The sequence below is a fragment of the Salmo salar genome, chromosome ssa25 (genome assembly GCF_905237065.1).
Source record: "Salmo salar chromosome ssa25, Ssal_v3.1, whole genome shotgun sequence".
Classification (NCBI taxonomy): domain Eukaryota; kingdom Metazoa; phylum Chordata; class Actinopteri; order Salmoniformes; family Salmonidae; genus Salmo; species Salmo salar.
In genome coordinates this window covers 3,931,820-3,951,655 of record NC_059466.1, presented here as the reverse complement: position 1 = coordinate 3,951,655, position 19,836 = coordinate 3,931,820, and the positions used below count along the sequence as shown (strand labels likewise).

Below are 19,836 nucleotides of genomic sequence, written 5' to 3'. Positions count from 1 at the left end.
TAGGGGGCTCTACAGTGAAATAAGACAGTTATCACTAACCAGGACAGTAATGGACGAGGCATATTGATATTAGAGAGAGGCATGCATAGCCAAGTGAACATATGTGTCCAGTGAGTGGTTGGGCTGGCTGGGGACACGGCGATTCAGACAGTCAGCAGGCCGGTGCTAACAAGCTAGCAGTTAGTTGACCAGGGCTAGCAAGTTAGCAGAAGGGCCTTTGGGGGATGTCACGATGGAGGTAAGTCTGTTTTTGCCTCTTCGTGCGGTGACATCTATAGACCAGTCGTGGATTAGTAGGGTTCCAAGTAGCTACTGGTCTTCAGCAGACATTGCGCCTGAGGGGCCTGTTGAATCCTCAGGCAGATTATGCCGGTATTCCAGTCGTAGTGGATCGGCGGGGTTCCGTGCCCCGTACCGGCAGTAGAAGAGGTCCGGATATTGTAGCTTCAGCGGTAGCCCAGGAGCCCAAGCCGGGCTAGCTTCAGGCTAATTGGTGCTTGCTCCGGGATGGAAACGCTAGCCAGGAGTAGTCACCCGGGATTGCGGTTAGCTAGTTGCGAAGATCCAGATGAAAATATTGAGTTTGCGGTAGGAATCCGGGGATATCGAGAGAAAAAAAAGAGGTCCGTTATGCTCTGGTTTGAGTCACGTTGTACGAACTGGCGAGAGCTTTCCGAGCTAAAGTTTAGCTGATGACCGCTAGCAGGTAGGTAGATAAATTGGCTGGCTAGCTTCAGTTGAGGGATTCCAGATCCGAAGTAAATAGAAATACTTTAGGAAAAAACTGATCCACGCCACATTGGGTGAGGCGGGTTGCAGGAGTGTATTTAGAAGTTGAGGTTTAAGAAAATATTTAAAAAGATATATACAAGGCACACAAAAGACAAAGACGTCTGACTGCTACGCCATCTTGGAATGAATCTGGTCTTCCTGCTGTCAGAGTGCTTTTGAAAATGTGAAACTGCTTCTTAGCTCTGACCCTGTGTTGGCAGACCCATGATTGGAACTGCCTTCAGCCTATATGTGGATGCCAGTAACTTAGGTGTAGTGTTGCTTCAAGCAGATGGGGGTGTTGAACATCCTGTTAGCTGTTAAACTTTTGGGAGAAATAACTATCAGTTTAATTATTCAGTGGGGGAGAAGGAGGGCGTTGCAGCATATGTGTGGTCCCTATTGTGGTTTACACTGACCACAACCCACATACTTTCCTGCACACCATGCTTATGCGCTGGTGTTTGTTCCTGCAGGCGTTCCATTTGGATGTACGACATGTAAAAAGTGTGGATAATGTGGTGGCTGATGTGCTTTCCCGTGCACCGATTTAGTCGATCTTCGGACGCCTTCGTTGTTTGTTTTCATTTTTGGTTGGTGGTCTGTACAGGGTTTATTTTGTCCTTCCTGTTGTTAGGGTTTGCCCAACTATTTGTTTGCATAACCTATATAATATACCAAAAAAGCTATGCTATAATATTAAGTTTATACTCTATATGATAAGAGCATACTGCTGTGTGAGAGGAAGGGGCTCATGGGATGGTGAGTCATATGGAAAGAATGCAGATGCTGTAAATCAGGGATGTGGAAGAGCTTGTTAAAAGATAACGGCGAAATGTATATGCGGAGGGGTGTCGGGGTTTTAGAGAACTGTGCATAGCGAAGTCACAAGATAAATCGACTGCCAAAGATAATAACTACGCCCGGCAACAGGAGGCGTCTCGAGGTTGGGACCAACCTGCACGCCAACGGTAGGATAAGTAAGTTTAAACCACGCTCATTCTCCCTCTGACAGGCCTGCAGTGATCGGGAACTATCTCTGTCAGAGTATTTAATGAGAAGCAAAGGATGTGTAACTCAGTTCTCTGTCTGCCCTGCATGGTGACACAGCGACCCCGTATATACGAACATCATATTTACCATAAATGTGTTTGCATTAATTAAAGTACAAAGAAATCAGAAGTTACTATGTGCTGACTATTTTGTTCTGATACCAGATTCGAATTGACGCGACCTAACACTGTTGCTCTGGCTTCTACTCTCCTGTCACTTGGTCTCCATTTCTTTCTCTTAAATTGCTTCCAGGTACCGTGGGAATCCGATGGGCCTCTTACCTTTATAGTATTTTGTGTATGAACCTTTATTAGTTATGGTTTTTGACAAGGTGTATTGGTGTGGTTGTGGGTTTTGTTTTCAGGGCTTTGTTAGTTCCTGATTTTCATAGGATGGGGTGTTACACCCCCTCGGTTTCCTTGCCTCCTTCTCTGTGTTTGTGTTTATATTTGCAGATTGGGGACAGGTGGAGCTGATTGGGTCGTTATTAAGGTGACAAGTTGCACCTGGGTTTGGGATCAACTAGGTGATAAAAGGTCCTGATGCCCAGTCCTGCCTCTCTCTCTCTCTCTCTCCACAAGCACCATTTTGTTTTGTGATCTGGTTGATTGTTTTTGATTAGGTGCACCTTTAACACTTACACACATTTTACCTTCATCCATGCATTTCCATTACATCCCTCACATGCCTACATTCACAAGTTAGTTTTCTTGTTCAAATCTAGGCTAAGCACTATGCCTCACAACATCCCTTATTGTACAAGTAATATCCCTCCCAGGAACACTGTACGTCTGACTCAGATATGATACTCCCCATCGCTTTATTAACACGGTTAGCGCAAAATCTTATCAGTATTCCATAAACTTAAAGGCTTAAAATTTTCCAGCTTCTCCCTGCTCAATTTGTTTTATAATATTTAACGATCTTGTGGACAATGATTCTGGAACTACCTGTGCCCGTTCCATGTACACGTCCAACAATACAGGTGCTAAATTATCCACAAATTGATGATAACTCACTTTTCAGCCCATCTGACCCCAGACTTTTTTTTTCTCCCTATTACTGGCCAAGACAGCCTCCCGTATCTCAATCACCGTCATATCGTTGTCATACATTTTTCGTTCAGCATCAGATAATTTAGCATCAATAAAACCTAAAACCTCCACACTACAGCCTTGATCGCCACCCCCCATTGCCCCCATACATGCACTCTTTTCAAAGTTATGTACAGCAGCCTGAGCTTCCATAAAGCCTGCCACATCATAACCCTCCACCGTGTCGACTTTTTCCAGCTCAATGTCAAGTCGTTTATTCAAAGCTATACGCTCCCTCTTTAAAATAAAATTTCTCTGTCTTGAATAGTCAACACTCAACCCTCTAATCTTCTCGTTTAGACCCTCCCACCACAATCCAATATAAACACGTTTAAAACAATCGTCAATCATATTAATATATATTTCTTTTTTTAGTAGCTCAGCATTCAAACACCGTACACCACCCCCTCTAGTAGGCACACTATGACCCAGCAGGAACCCAAGAGAGGGGTGATCACTTAAAAAATGTAAATCATACCAAATCTTGTGAACATATTGCACCACATTTACAGCCGCTAAAAAATAATCAATGCGGCTTTGCCTGAGACCGTTTTAAAACAACCTGCCTCCTTGAGAAAGCTCTCACCTGGATGTATACCCCGACATGCATCACTCAATGATCCTTCATTACCCCCAGCAAGACTAGCCTAGACGGATCAGAGCACAACAATGTACTCCTTGACGTGTCCAGTTTAGTCAAACGAATGTTAAAATCCCACAACCAATATACAGTTACACACACAATGTTGCTCAAGTGACTGAAAAATCACGGCTCGGTCAATCTCATTATTAGGTGCATAAACATTCAAAAGCCTACCCTTACCCGTGTGCACTTCCCTAATATTCTGCACACTATCCCGCTTAATTAAAATAGCAACCCGACACGTCCTCTCCCTACCATTTATTAAAATAAAGCAAATCCATCCACCGCTTTCTTACTCCATCCATCATACTGTCAGTCCAGTATCTCTTGAAGACATAAAATACCAGCCTGAAGTAGGCTTACTGTCTGGTCTAACTTTTCCATATGTCGTAGTCTCATTAATATTGACAGATAACGCTCACCATGAGTTGGAGTATGATGTTTATTGTACCCATCATACGGACTGCATCTGAAGCTGCTGTTTTGGCAGATGAGTACAGTTGAAGTCGGAAGTTTACATACACCTTAGGCAAATACATGTAAACCCAGTTTTTCACAATTTCTGACATTTAATCCTAGTAAAAATGTCTTTGGTCAGTTAGGATCACCACTTTATTTTAAGAATGTGAAATGTCAGAAAAAATAGTACAGATTCATTTCAGCTTTTATTTCTTTCATCACATTCCCAGTGGGTCAGAAGTTTACATACACTAAATTAGTGTTTGGTAGCATTGCCTTTAAATTGTTGAGGACAAACATTCCGCTAGCGGAACCCCGTTCCTGGTAATGGCACAGGGGTCTTGCTCCTTTCCCTTCCCTCACCTTCTTCATAATGTCATCATGCTTCTCCTCCACATGAAACATCACATCAAATGCTTTCTCCATCGGGTTTCCTTGAAGGCAGAAAACATCTTTGACCTGTAGTTTTAGGCACCCAATCAGGATATTTCTCCCAAACGTCTCTCTTCCCCACGGCTCCATCTCCTTTTCCGTCCATGAAAACCTCACCGTGTTGGCCAAACCAATCCCTGGTACTGCTCTGCTTGATTTTTCCTGCTTCATCTTTTTCCAAAAACAGCTCTCTTGCACAAGAAGCCAAAAAAATGGAAAATCGGAAAATCCGATTCCCTCCAAAAAATAATGAAAAAAAATCCTCCCTCCTGCCTTCCTTCGACCTTCTGGCTCAGCGGGCTTTGGGGCACCTCGGTACCAAGCTTGATCTGAGCCAAAAGGCCGAGAAGCGATAACCCACAAATTGACCCCTGCACCCGCCGGGCCCCCGGGGGCCTCGGCAGACCTCATCGGTTTGGCAAAAGTTGGCTCCTCCTCACCCAACGCTTCCCTGGTGACAGGCGGGTGTGTTTTTTTTTAAAAGTCGCTAATGCGTCGTTAGGTCACTAGCTCTTTAATCCTAGTGCGACTATTTGTTCAATGCCCGGCAAATACACCAGTCATCGTCGGGCTTGAACTCAATTGCCCGAGCGACTACTTTGAGTGGAAAAAATACGCCGGTCGGTCAGCCGGCTTCAAGTCAAACGGCTGAGCAAAAAGTCTCGGCGTCATCTCTGTCAATTTCTCTTGAAACAAGATACCGGGCTCTGCCAGAAGCAAAGCCCTTCCAAAAATACGTTGAACTCGTAAGTGTTCCTCTCCACGGAAGTCTTTAGTAAAAGGCGAAAGGCTTGTGCGTAATGAAGAGAAACCAGAGTCGTATGGAAGTCAGAGGTCGGGGCCCGAGACACACACGGTGCACTCTAGGCCGGGTCCCCAAACCCACTCTTCCAAGTTTTCGAGGGCTGTGGGTAAAAAGTCACAGACAGACAGACAGACAATCCTGGTGAAGTGATTGTATTTTTTGGGGGGGCTCAAAACACACACACACACACACAATCCTGGTGAAGTGATTGTATTTTTTGGGGGGCTCAAAAAACACACACACACACACACACACACAATCCTGGTGAAGTGATTGTATTTTTGGGGGGGCTCAAAAACACACACACACACACACACACACACACAATCCTGGTAAAGTGATTGTATTTTTGGGGGGGCTCAAAAACACACACACACACACACACACACACACACACACACAATCCTGGTGAAGTGATTGTATTTTTGGGGGGCTCAAAACACACACACACACACACACACACACACACACACAATCCTGGTGAAGTGATTGTATTTTTGGGGGGCTCAAAACACACACACACACACACAATCCTGGCCAATGTTTTTTTTTTTTAAGTAAAATGGCGGGAAAACGGGGGACCCCCATGAAGGGGGCTTCGCACTGGTTTCAGTTTGGATGATTCTTCTTTTTCATTCCATCTCTTCTTCTGCTAGCTGTTTTACATAGCTTGGTGTATTTCTTTTTCCTTGACAATGGGAGAAAAGTGTTGCACCATTCCCGGAGGTACTGCAATACCGGGTCGATGCGTGGAGCCGGACGGAGCAAGCCCCATTTCCGACTCCCTGTTCGAAAAATCCATTTAATATGTAGTCCCCCGATGGGGGACGTATCAGATATTAAACTGATAAGAACAGATATTTTTTTTAGAAAAAATAATTTATTACATTCAATGCCATTCATTCTTACAAAATCATACATTCATTCAAATTCAAATCGTACTGGCATTTTTAAATTATAATGTAATCCAAAACAAAAACTCAGGGGAGCATCGTCCCTCCCCGTCATCCTACACACTAACTTTCCCTATCTCCCCGTCCCTAATCTAAAATATCCCCAGCCCTAATCCCCCCTTCCATCTCTCCCGGGCAGCGTGCTGCCCCCACTTCGTCTCCTCCCTCTCAAATCTCCTTCCACCCTCCTCACTATTCCTTCCACCCCCCAATCTCTCCCTGTCGTGACCATGTTCTGCCTGGCTTCCCACAGCCCCCGCTTAAAGAGGCTCATGAGAAGCCAGAGCAGAAACCTATCCCTATCCGTCCCCCTCGCTCTCCCTACACCTCTCTCTAACCTAGCCCAAGTCGGTACAAAATCCCCTCTAACCCTTCCTAACAACACCCGTGCCTTCGCCCATACTACTCCGGCAATGGCACAGTCCCAAAAGACATGGCGCACAGTCTCCTCCCTGCCACAAGAAGGTCTTGGGCAGGTGGGGGATCGCGCCAAGCCATGCCGGTACATGGTGGAGCGCACCGGCAAACACTTGTGGAGGCTCAACCAATTCAGGTCCTTGAGCCTGTTGTCTAGACCCCACGCCTGGACTCCTTCCAAGACCACCGCCGGGATGCCCACCACAGGTGCCGGACTTACTGCCCGTCTGACCTCCTCGTACAGGTGCCTGTGATCTAAACCTACTCGGGCGACTTCAACCTCGGGGTGTGCACGCAACCACTTGGCCGCATGGCCAAAGTGCCACGGCAGCTGTTCCGCCCGAGGACCCGTGTTAGACCACACCATTACGCTTCTCGCCTGATACGAGAAGAACACTCGCAGGAGGTAACCGGACGGGTGTAGTACTGGCTGAGCAAGCTCCGTCAACAGAAAAGAAACAAAAATTGCGTCCAGCTTGAGGGGGAGATGTGGTACCCCCTACCTCCCTCCCCGATGGGACAGATCATGCGTGCCCTGGCGACCCACTCGTACCTGCCACCCCACATGAACTGAAACACCAGCCTCACTAGAGGCCTCCTCAGACAAGCCGGCAATGGGTAGATGTACGCCAAGTACAATAGAGATGGCAATACATCCACCTTGAGAACCAGGACCTTGCCCAAAAAGGACAAAGACCTAGCCTTCCACATCGCTAGCTTCCTCTGTACCACTGCGATACGCATGTTCCAGTTCAGCGTCGCTGAGCCGGAGGTCTCAAAATGGACCCCGAGAATCCTCAGGGCCCCGTTACAGAGAGACAACCCTCCGGGCACATCCGTCCTACCACTCCATCTTCCGAAAAACTTAACGGAAGACTTCGCATGGTTAAGAACCGCCCCGGACGCTCTGGTGAAGTCCCCAATGATGGCAAGGGACCTTGTCAGGCACGAGTCTTTGCAAAGCAGCAAGGATGTGTCGTCGGCGTACTGCGTCAACTTGACACGGTGACCGCCACTTCCAGGTATAAGCAAGCCCTCCACCCCTGTGTCTGCCCTAATGACAGCCCCCAGAGGCTCCATGTACAGAACGAAGAGGAGAGCCGAGAGCGGGCATCCCTGCCTGACCACAGACGAGAGGTCAAAAACGTCACCTAAGTGACTATTTACGCTAACCAGGCACCCCGCTCCGACATATAATGTACGGATCCACCCTATAAACTTCTCCCCAAATCCTAATCTACCTAACACCCTGAATAGAAAGGATCTATTCACGCGATCAAAGGCTTTCGCCTGATCCAGCGCTGCTACCATTAAAGGCAGCCCTCTGTCTTCTACCCAAGCGATGGAGTCCCTGATCAACTGTAGGTTCCACCTAATAGAGCGGCCCTCTACCCCGCACGTCTGATCCTCATGGACGACGTAGGGAAGGGCAGTGCGCAACCGGTCCGCTAAGACCTTTGCTAACAACTTATAGTCTACGCACAGCATGGTCAACGGCCGCCAGTTGCTAAGGTCTGTTACTTCCCCCTTCTTGTAAAGAAGTGACAGCACACCAACAGCCATTGATCCCCCCGGGACCCCCGTCTCAAGGATGGCCTTCAAGACTTCGAGGACCACTGGTCCAAGTATACCCCAAAACTTGAGGTAAAACTCGGACGGCAGCCCATCCATCCCAGGCACCTTCCCTTTTCCCATCCTCCTGAGAGCGCTCTCAACCTCTTCGAGGGAGATCTGAGCCTCCATCACATCTCTAATGTCCTCCGGCAATCGCCGGGACAGGTGTTCTAAAAACACATTTCCCTGCTCTACATCTATTACCCTCTCCTTAAATAAACCTCGGAAATGATCAGTTGTCACCCTGACCATCTCCTCCGGCTTTCTTACTATACTGCCATTTTCTTCCCTAACCCCATGCATTACCTTCCTACTCTGTCTGCCCCTAACTGACTTAAAGAACATAGCGGAACAAGTCTCATTGTGTTCTAAAAAGCCATTATGCGCACGCTCCAGGAAAGCTCGAGCCTTCCGCTCCTGCAGCTCCCTGAGCTGCGCCTTCAGGGCTGTGGATCTCTCCCAGTCAATCGATCCACCGAGGTTGCCTGCCTCATACTCAAGTTCAATCAACCTTTGGATACGATCCACCTCCCTCCTTTCCTCCCTTTTTTCCCTCTTGCAATATCCTATTATAAAGGCCTTAATCCTTACCTTAACTAAATCCCACCACTCTAACACCCCCTCGCACATGGACCGGAGGCCTTCAAGCCCCCGAAAGAAACCAAAAAAGGCGTCGACGAAAGCTTGCTCCTCCAGCACATCCCGATCTAACTTCCAGTACCCCCTACCGAAGAGGCAGACTGGCGACCCCACCTGCAGGAGCACCCCGTCGTGATCTGAGAAGAACACAGGCAGCAGCCGCCCAGACAACTGACCCAAAGACCTAGATAGAAAAATATAGTCGAGCCTCCGCGCAACCCCCGGGAGTTGCGCCATGTGGGACCAGCCATTGTCGGAGTAGAGTGCAGGCCTCCATCAACCAGACCATGGCAAGCCATTAGCCCGGTGATGGCGCCTGCACTACTATCACCCACTAACCCTAAATCTATGTTGAAATCCCCTCCTATCACCAAGTGCCTATTTGTGACACACAGGGGCGCCAGACAGTCCACCATCTCCCTCCTGTCTGCCGCCACCTGTGGCCCGTACACCCCAATTAACCTATATCTACCCTCCCTAAATGTTACATCTATCCCTAAAACCCTCCCCTGCATTATGACAAAAGTGCTCTCAATTTTAATTTCCCTATTCCCACACAAAATTCCTACCCCTGTTGAGTGCACCCCTCCTATACCCCAATACGAATCTCCCTTATCCCACTCCCTCCTAAATCTATTTACATCCCCTCCATCCCTCAGGTGAACCTCCTGTAAAAAACAGAAATCAAACCCCACACCCTCTAAATAACTAAAACCGCCCTCCTCTTAACAAAATCCCTTAATCCCCTTACATTTAAACTAAGAAAAGTAACAGAAAGATTTATTTATAAATAAAACAAAGAAACCCTCACCCCCAAAACACACAAAAATAAAAAGGAGGCTCACCCGATGCTCCCCTGCTCCATCTCATCCAGCGGGGACGTCCTCTCCTTTCCTGACGCCCCCCGTCTTCCTCCATCTCCCCAATCCAGGATGCAGGAATGGTGTTGGCCACCCAAATCCTCCATTTCCCCTGCCTCCCCGCTGGCTGGGCAGAAAAAAGGGGACCCTTCATCACCAAAAAGGGACCACAGCACCCCAGTCCGCAGCTCCTGAGCCCCTCCCGGGAGATCCAGTTCCCCCAGCGGTCCAGTGACAGTGAAATCCAATGAGGAAGCTGAGGTTTCCCCCTCCTTCCCTCCTTTTTTCCCATTGCTCTCTTGGCCTCCCCTTCCCCCCCAGTGCTCTCCTTCTTGTCTTCCATGGCACGCCTCTTCCCTTTCTTCTTCGGTGTGGGTGGCAAAGGGGAGACATCGCCCCCCTCCCCCCAGCTTCTCCACCATGCCACTCATCTCCTCCACCAGGGCACTTGACATATCACTGTCTCCCCACTCCTTCCCTCCACCCCCCCTCCAAATCCCCCTCTGGGCCTGTCTCCGTGTCCTTCTCCACCTCCTCTCTCACCGTTGTCTTCGTCTCCTGCCTCTCCACTCTCTGGCCTACTTCCTCTTTGTGACCCTCCTCCCCATCTGCTCCGGCCTTCTCGCTCCTTTGCCCCTCTTCTCTAGGGGCCACCTTCTCCTCCCGTGCTGTCTCTCCATCCTGGCCCGCTCCGTCGTCCTTGTCCTCTCTACCCCCATCCCCTGCTCTCCCTCCAGCTGCAGACGCGTATGACCTATGACGAGCCGGGCAATCCCGCCACAGGTGTGCCGACGAGCCACACCCGTGGCAAGCCTTAGGCTCGTCACAGTCCTTGGCCTCATGCTCAGCTGATCCGCAGAATCTGCACTTCCTAGTGCTGCACGAGGCCACGGTATGACCGTAGGCCATACAACGCCTGCAGAATGGAGGCTGACGGGCATAAAATAACGTCCCCCTGTCAGCCCCCAGGGAGAACATTGCAGGGGGATGGAGGTAGCCTCCCAAACCCTTAGGGTCCTCCCTGAGCAAGGCCTGGAATCCTCTCCTCCCATTCCAGAAGCCCAGGGAGTCCCTGAAGAGCCTTGCTGAGGATACACTGTCCATATATCTCCCCAGAAAGGCCCTCACCTCTTCGTCCTTGACATGCGGGTTGTAGAGGTTAACAGTCACCACCCTGAAGTTGTTCCTTGCCAGGCTTGATACTTCGTAATGGCACATCGGATGATCTCCTCCCAACTCTTTCACTTTTTTCAAAATCTCGTCGTGTCTTAGCTCAGTGTAGAAGGTCACGTCAAAAGCTCCCTCCATCGGGTTCCCCTGGAGGCAGAAAACGTCTTTCACGGCCAGCTTCAATGCTCCCATCAGTACAGTCCTTCCGAAGGTTTCTCTCCCGGCTGGCTCCTGCTCCTTATTCCTCCACGCAAACCGAATCGTATTTGCCAGTCCCATCCCTGGGACTGACCTGCTGGCTGGATTGCGCGCCATCTCCTCCTCGACAATGGCGCGCTCAAAAGAATTTGTTGGAAAAGTTTCCAAACAAAACTTACCGCCCACCAGCCTTCGGCTTTTGACTAAGGGGTTACGGCACCGCAGTACCAAACTTGAACTTAGCCAAAAGGCCGACAAGCGATAACCCACAAATTGACCCCTGCACCCGCCGGGCCCCCGGGGGCCTCGGCAGACCTCATCGGTTTGGCAAAAGTTGGCTCCTCCTCACCCAACGCTTCCCTGGTGACAGGCGGGTGTGTTTTTTTTTTTAAGTCGCTAATGCATCGTTAGGTCACTAGCTCTTTAATCCTAGTGCGACTATTAGTTCAATGCCCGGCAAATACACCAGTCATCGTCGGGCTTGAACTCAATTGCCCGAGCGACTACTTTGAGTGGAAAAAATACGCAGGTCGGTCAGCCGGCTTCAAGTCAAACGCCTGAGCAAAAAGTATCGGCGTCATCTCTGTCAATTTCTCTTAAAACAAGATACCGGGCTCTGCCAGAAGCAAAGCCCTTCCAAAAATACGTTGAACTCGTAAGTGTTCCTCTCCACGGAAGTCTTTAGTAAAAGGCGAAAGGCTTGTGCGTAATGAAGAGAAACCAGAGTCGTATGGAAGTCAGAGGTCGGGGCCCGAGACACACACGGTGCACTCTAGGCCGGGTCCCCGCGGGTGGTCCCCGAACCCACTCTTCCAAGTTTTCGAGGGCTGTGGGTAAAAAGTCACAGACAGACAGACAGACAGACAGATAGACAATCCTGGTGAAGTGATTGTATTTTGGGGGGGGGCTCAAAAACACACACACACACACACAATCCTGGTGAAGTGATTGTATTTTTTGGGGGGGCTCAAAAACACACACACACACACACACACACACACACACACACACACAATCCTGGTGAAGTGATTGTATTTTTTGGTGGGGGCTCAAAAACACACACACACACACACACTCCTGGCCAATGTTTTTTTTTTTTTAAGTAAAATGGCGGGAAAACGGGGGACCCCCATGAAGGGGGCTTCGCACTTGTTTCAGTTTGGATGATTCTTCTTTTTTCATTCCTTCTCTTCTTCTGCTAGCTGTTTTACATAGCTTGGTGTATTTCTTTTTCCTTGACAATGGGAGAAAAGTGTTGCACCGTTCCCGGAGGTACTGCAATACCGGGTCGATGCGTGGAGCGGACGGAGCAAGCCCCATTTCCGACTCCCTGTTCGAAAAATCCATTTAATATGTAGTCCCCCGATGGGGGACGTATCAGATATTAAACTGATAAGAACAGATTTTTTTCTTTTGGAAAAGTTTTATTGTCACAGTTCCTTTAAAAACAGCTCATATTTATATTTTTACATCATTTATACACAAACAAACAGCATGGAGGCATAAAACACAGCATTTGAATTACATTTGAATTTGTTAAAAAGTACATGTTGTTTACACCAATAAAAACAACCATTAATGAAAGTACTTTTCGTTGTATAAAACATCAAATCTGTAAAAGCCATTTAAAATGTGTACAAATGATTTAAAAAAGAAAAACATTTTTAAGACATAAAAAATGTATTTAAAAAGTCACTTGTTAAAAAGCTGTCTTCGGTCCCTTGTACAGGAGCGGGGTGAGTCCTTATCAAACTTGCCTCCTCCTGCTCTTCCGAATCGATCACCGTCCCGTCCTTCGGGGCCCAGAGGAGATACCTCCCCTAGGTGCATCGCCCTAGGCGCCGCAGCGCTGTCAGGCCGTGGCCGCAGGGACCTTGGGTGTTGTGGGGGACCCTTCGCCTGGGGTCGAGGCCCCCTTCCTTCTGTACCACCCCAGGGCTTCTGTGGCTACCATGGCCACTGCCTGGGGGGTGGTGTTGACCTGTTTCGCTACCAGCAGATTGCGGGAGGACCACAGTGCTGCCTTCAGACACGTGAGGGTGGGCCAGAGCTTGGTGAAGGCCTTTGGTGGAATAGGCCTTCGGCCTCACCGACTCCTCTTGGCCACAGCCTGTACGGGGGCACGCGGATGTCCTCGCCATGCCCCGGGAGTGCATGACGGCCCTGACCGGGAGGATCTCATGGGCGACCATCCAGGACAGGTCCCGGTGCTGATTCAGGAGAGCAGGATGGGCCACATTACGCCAAACCATTGTGGGCTCGCCTATAGCAAGCCCGCGCACTGGACACACTGGTTCCCGATCCTGCACAAGAGAGAGAAGAGAGCGATGTTTAGTTAAAACTGTGACTGCTTCTTTTTCCAATTTAAAATGTCTTAAAAACTTCTGGAGCTGGGCGTAGTGTGTGGGAAGCAGGAAAGAGACTGGGGCTCGCAGGTCGACTGGGATCAGCCTCAGAGACCTGAGGTAAGATCCCAGCCAGAACCTTGCGAGGGCCTGGGTCTTATTGGTGGCCGGGGAGGTGGCAAGAGTAAGATGTAACGCTGTGTAGCGGCTGCCCAGGAACAAGTAGAGGTCAGGCAAGCCTTTCCCCCCTTGGACCTGGGCCTCTTGACCACCTCCCTCCTCAGCCTCTCCCACTTGCTCCCCCACAAGAAGTAAAACAGCATCCGCTCCAGGGCTAAAAGAGTTCTCCTAGGGGGGATAAAAACAGAACTGATTAATAAAAGCACAGGTAAAATCACTGCTTTAATGATTAAAACCTTGCCCTCAAAAGTCAGCTGTCGTAGTCCCCAAAATCCCAGTCTCTGTCTTACTGTCCCCAGGATCCCACTCCAATTACCTCTCCCTCCTCCCTCCCTGTCAAACTTTACCCCGAGTACCCTTATGTCCGTCGTTTTCACAGTCAGTGGTAGTCTGGTCAAGTCTGGGTCTGCCCACGGTCCGAAAAATTGGGCCTCTGTCTTGTCTCTGTTCAGTCTCGCCCCAGAGGCTCGTCCGTACCAGTCAGTCCTGTCCAGGGTCCTGTCGACGGATAAAAGGTCGGTGCATAAAATGTTGACGTCGTCCATGTAAAAAACGCACTTGGCGGTCATCCCCCCACTCCCCGGGATACCCACCCCACTGATCCGTTGGTCCCTTCTCAAGACCTGTGCCAGTGGTTCAATGCCGGCCACAAACAGAAGGGGAGATAACGGACAGCCCTGACGGACGCCGCAGTGTACTCCCACTGCTTTTGACAGATGCCCATTTACAAGGATTTTGCTGGTGATATCCCCGTACAGCAGTCCCACCCAAGCTAAAAACCTGTCCGGGAAACCCATTTTTTGCAGTACCTTAAAGAGGTACTGGTGCGAGACCCGATCAAAGGCTTTTTCAAAATCTAAATTTAGGACTACAAGCCGCATGTTTCTGTCTCTCGCATAACAGATGGCATCTCGGATCAGTATCAGGCTGTCCGTGATCTTCCTTCCGGGAATGGCACAGGTTTGATCCGGGTGGATCACCTCCCCTAAGACAGAAGACATTCTGAGTGTTAAAACCTTGGTAAAAAGTTTACAATCAAAATTTAAAAGGGTTATCGGTCTCCAGTTCTTCAGGTCCGTCCTGTCGTTTTTCTTATATAAAAGAGTCACGATCCCCACTCTAAAACTGTCAGGTAGTCTGTCGAGGTATTCAAAGTCAGTAAAAACAGTCAGAAGTTCATCGGCTAAAACATCCCAAAAGGTCAGATAAAACTCCAAAGGGAGGCCGTCCTCCCCCGGTGATTTACCCCTCTTAAAATGTTTCAGTCCTTGGTCAATTTCTGTCCTCGTCAAGTCTTTTGTCAGGTCGTCTGTGTTGGGTAAAATCTTGTCAATGTATGTTAAAACGTCCCCCATGGTTTCCTCACATACAACTTTTTCCCCAAACAGTTCCCCATAAAAATCCTCGACTACTTCTTTCATTCCCTCTGTGTCTGTTTTTAAAAACCCATCTTTATTTTTTAAACCTGTCATTGTCCTACCCTTACTAACTATTTTCTTAAAAAAGTACCTTGTACACTTCTCCCCCTCTTCTAATTCCCTCTCCTTACTTCTTAAAATAACCCCCTTACTTTTCTGTTCAGCTAAAAGTGCCATTTCCTTTTTTACTTCTTTAATTTCATAGTTAAAATCAAAGCCCTGTTGGCCAAGGTTAAAATATCTTTCCAGTCGCTTTTGCAGTCCCACCATGCGTCTATCTTTTTCTTTGCTTTTCTTCTTTCCTATCTCTCTAAAGAAAGTCCTCGTCCTACCCTTCACCATTTCCCACCATTGTGCTCGTGTGTCAAAGAAGTCCTGTAGCGTCTGCCACTGGCTGAACTGCTCCCTGTACTGGCTAACTACTCTATCATCTTCTAAAAGGGAACAGTTCAATTTCCAGGGCCCTCTTCCCACAGTCACACCCGAAGTTAGTGAAAGGGTGCACGTCAGCATTACGTGATCTGAGAAAAAGGCAGGGGTTATTCTAGCATCAGTTGGGGGGCAGTCCCGGGTAAACAGATAGTCAATGCGAGAGGCTCTGGTGCCGTCACCACTGGTCCAGGTGAAGCCCTCCTCTCTTGGATGCAGGGTTTTAAAACAGTCAGTCAGTTTAAAATCCCTGCACAGCCCTTGCAATAAAACACTTGACCTATCTACCTTAAAATCCTCTCCCGCCCCTCTCCTGTCTGCTCTATTTAAAACACAATTAAAATCCCCACCCACCACTAGAGGATCCCTCCCTAGCATGTGGGACTGCAAGTCTTCTAAAAGTGCGCACCGGTCATGTTTATCGTTAAAACCATACACATTTAGCATGTTAAAATCCCTCCCCATAAAAGTACAATTGGCTAAAAGAGCGCGCCCACCTACCACCACCGTGCTCCCCCTCACCACCACATGTGGGGTCTTGATTAAAATGGCAACACCGTCATTTTTATTAAAATTTGAGCCACTCCAAATGGAGGGCCCATGCTGCCACTTGTCCTCCCATTTCCTATAAGAGGATAAAAAGGGTAGACCACACTCCTGTAATAAAAACACATCTGAATTAAACCTTTCTAAAAAGGATAAAACCGACTGTGCTCTTATTTCTGTTTTTATACTTCTCACATTTATAGTGGTGATGTTAAAAGCCATAAAAGGGTGAGTAAAAACAATGCTAAATGAAAAGGCATTTAAACAGTTGAAAGGAGGTTATTTTTCTGGTACTTCCTCTCTCTCCCGCCGGGGTAACGGGGGATGGCAGGGAGAGGAGGTTAAAACCGGACTTAAAAAGGAGATTGTGTTGGGGGGGAAGGTTCTGGGTTCTTCCTCCCCCTGGGAGCTCTCCCATTCCACCTTGCCCTTTTTCTCATCGCCTTGTTCGGGGTCGGAGAGCTCCTCCGCATTTCTTTTTCGTGGGGGGAGGTGTTCCTCCAGAATCTCCACCCCCTCTCCCATATCTCTTTCCGACACAGTCTCCATACTGTCTGACCCACTTGGGGAGTTCTCACTCAAGATCTCTCCGGGGCCGTCTTTCTCGGCCCTTTCTCCTTCAGGGGTCACATTAATCTGGGGCAGGGGGATTGGGGGGGGGGGTTGTCCTCTCCTCCCACTTTTTCCACCACTGCACCTTCCGCGCCCTCCACTACCACCGGCTCCACCACTACATTCTCAACCACCACCGGCTCCACCACCACCTCCTCGGCAACTGCCGTTCCCTCCCCTTGGCGCTCAGAAGTCCGGTCCGCGGCCGCCGTCTCCCTCTCCCTCCTTTCGGCCCTGACCTTATTGGCCCAGGAGAAGGGGCAGCCGCGGATGAGGTGGGACCGCTCGCCACAGAGGTTGCACGACCTTCCGTTCGTGCACTCCTCGTAGCGGTGGCCCACCTCCCGGCACTTCATGCAGACGACCTTTTACAGGCCTCTGCCAGGTGGCCATGTTCACCACACTTACGGCACAGCTTGGGCTGGTCCTGGTAGTGAACATGGCCTCTATTCTCTCCGAGGACTATGGTGGATGGGATGGCTTTCAACCCACCATAGCCCCCAGGGTCCTCCCTCTGCTGGACAGTCACCCTCCAGGCCCCTGTCCAGATCCCATCGGGATCCTTCACCTGGACCAAGGGCCCCTTCACGTTGCAGTACCTGCCCAGCCATACTGCAACGTCCTCCGGCTGTACGGTTTCATTGTACATACGGATAATAACGGTTTTAATGCTATTATCCGTCAGCTTGGTCACCTCAAACATGGCTGTGAGGGACCCCTGGGTGTTCAGGGAGTTCTGGAGTTGCCCCCAGAACTCCCGCAGGAAGCTGGCGTTGGCAAAACTGACATCGAAGCCCTTCCCATAGGGAAGGGCTAAGATGCAGTTTACCTGCGCGGGATGGAAACCGAGCTCTTTCTGGAGGAATTTTCTGGAGAAATCCAATCGGGATAACTCCATTATTTTCCCTCCCTTCTCCTTTAAGAGGAGGCGCACTGCATGGTGCCTCCTCATGCCAACCTGTGCTGCTGACATGATGGAGGCCCACTCCCTTTACAGCCCAACACCGGTAAAAAGGGGGGAGGGGAAGGGAAAAAGGGAGGGAAAGGAAGGGGGGGGGGGAGGGGGTTGGGAAGAAGGAAAGGGGTGTAAGACACCCGAGGAAGCTGGCAGGCTCGGCCAGACTAAGCTAACCGGGCCTACCAGCACCACGGGACACACAACAACCTATCTAGCACAGCACCAAACTAATCTTATTAACAATGGGAAGTAACACTAGGAGGGGAATTTTTTTGTTTTATATTTTCCACAAGAGGGAGAGGCACAAAAGGGAGAGACAAAAAATAAACCACACAACCAAACTAAGGCTAGAAAGCTAGCAGGCCCCGCCAGCAGGCCAGGCTAAGCCTACCAGCTGGCAGACCCACCAGCCAAGAGGCCTTACAACAAAAACAAACACGGCACACCAACCAAAAGGGAAGACAAACTAGGGGGTAAGACTAACAATGCACAAGACTAACAAAACAAATTAATTAAAGTAAAAGGGGAACAAGGGGGGTAAGGGAGAAAAAAGGACACACTGACTAACAAACACCTGCCCAAACTTGAGGGACACGAAGGCTAGCAGGCCTCACCAGCAGGCCAGGCTATGCTAACCAGCTAGCGGGCTAGCCAGCAAAAGGTCCCTCAGTTGGCAACACAAATAACAAGAAACAGAAAAAAAAAACTAAGGATACAAAGGGGATGGGGGTAAAGAAAAAAAAAAAAACAGTCAAACAATGCCTGCCACGCCTAAGGGGCCGGGAGGCTAGCAGGCCAAGCTAAAGCTAGCAGGCCGACAAGCCAGAAAGCCACCCCAGCTAGCAGACAACACACAACTGAAGACAATGGGAGGAGCTAAGGAGGGGACTATAGGATACACAGGGGAGGAGAGATGCAAAACAGGACAAGCAGGGGAAAAACACAAATAAATTAAATAACTAAAGAAAAAGACCAGAGGGCCTTTAAACTCACCCTACAGGTGCTGGTGCACCTGTAGTCCACCACCAAAACCACCACCTAACCCAGGACAAAGAATAAACAAGGGTGAGACAAAAAAACAACAATAATGACAATAAATAATAATTTGACAAAAATAAATAGCACAATTTCCCGGGCGCCCTCCGGCCTACGATCGCTTCTCTGATCAAGTGCAGCACTGACAAGGTAACTACACTTGATCTGAGCCAAAAGGCCGAGAAGCGATAACCCACAAATTGACCCCTGCACCCGCCCGGGCCCCGGGGGCCTCGGCAGACCTCATCGGTTTGGCAAAAGTTGGCTCCTCCTCACCCAACGCTTCCCTGGTGACAGGCGGGTGTGTTTTTTTTAAAAGTCGCTAATGCGTCGTTAGGTCACTAGCTCTTTAATCCTAGTGCGACTATTAGTTCAATGCCCGGCAAATACACCAGTCATCGTCGGGCTTGAACTCAATTGCCCGAGCGACTACTTTGAGTGGAAAAAATACGCCGGTCGGTCAGCCGGCTTCAAGTCAAACGCCTGAGCAAAAAGTCTCGGCGTCATCTCTGTCAATTTCTCTTGAAACAAGATACCGGGCTCTGCCAGAAGCAAAGCCCTTCCAAAAATACGTTGAACTCGTAAGTGTTCCTCTCCACGGAAGTCTTTAGTAAAAGGCGAAAGGCTTGTGCGTAATGAAGAGAAACCAGAGTCGTATGGAAGTCAGAGGTCGGGGCCCGAGACACACACGGTGCACTCTAGGCCGGGTCCCCGCGGGTGGTCCCCGAACCCACTCTTCCAAGTTTTCGAGGGCTGTGGGTAAAAAGTCACAGACAGACAGACAGATAGACAATCCTGGTGAAGTGATTGTATTTTTGGGGGGGGCTCAAAAAACACACACACACACACACACAATCCTGGTGAAGTGATTGTATTTTTGGGGGTTAAAAACACACACACACACACACACACACACACACACAATCCTGGTGAAGTGATTGTATTTTTGGGGGGGGCTCAAAAACACACACACACACACACACACACACACACACACACACACACACAATCCTGGTGAAGTGATTGTATTTTTTGGGGGGGCTCAAAAACACACACACACACACACACACACACAATCCTGGTGAAGTGATTGTATTTTTTGGGGGGGCTCAAAAACACACACACACACACACACACACACACAATCCTGGTGAAGTGATTGTATTTTTTGGGGGGCTCAAAAACACACACACACACACACACAC

General features: G+C 49.1%; 3 non-coding genes and 2 pseudogenes across 3 annotated transcripts; all 5 read right to left on the bottom strand.

The window, feature by feature from the left end:
- Positions 1 to 5,155: 5,155 nt before the first annotated feature.
- On the bottom strand, positions 5,156 to 5,272 carry LOC123730643 (U5 spliceosomal RNA). Its single transcript, XR_006762078.1, has one exon. It is a non-coding gene; the product is annotated as a U5 spliceosomal RNA (small nuclear RNA).
- Positions 5,273 to 5,961: 689 nt separating this feature from the next.
- On the bottom strand, positions 5,962 to 6,137 carry LOC123730690 (uncharacterized; annotated as a pseudogene).
- Positions 6,138 to 11,720: 5,583 nt separating this feature from the next.
- On the bottom strand, positions 11,721 to 11,837 carry LOC123730642 (U5 spliceosomal RNA). Its single transcript, XR_006762077.1, has one exon. It is a non-coding gene; the product is annotated as a U5 spliceosomal RNA (small nuclear RNA).
- A 521-nt stretch (positions 11,838 to 12,358) lies between these two features.
- On the bottom strand, positions 12,359 to 12,534 carry LOC123730569 (uncharacterized; annotated as a pseudogene).
- Positions 12,535 to 19,169: 6,635 nt separating this feature from the next.
- LOC123730641 (U5 spliceosomal RNA) lies at positions 19,170 to 19,286 on the bottom strand. The gene has a single exon (XR_006762076.1). It is a non-coding gene; the product is annotated as a U5 spliceosomal RNA (small nuclear RNA).
- Between the last annotated feature and the right edge of the window lie 550 nt (positions 19,287 to 19,836).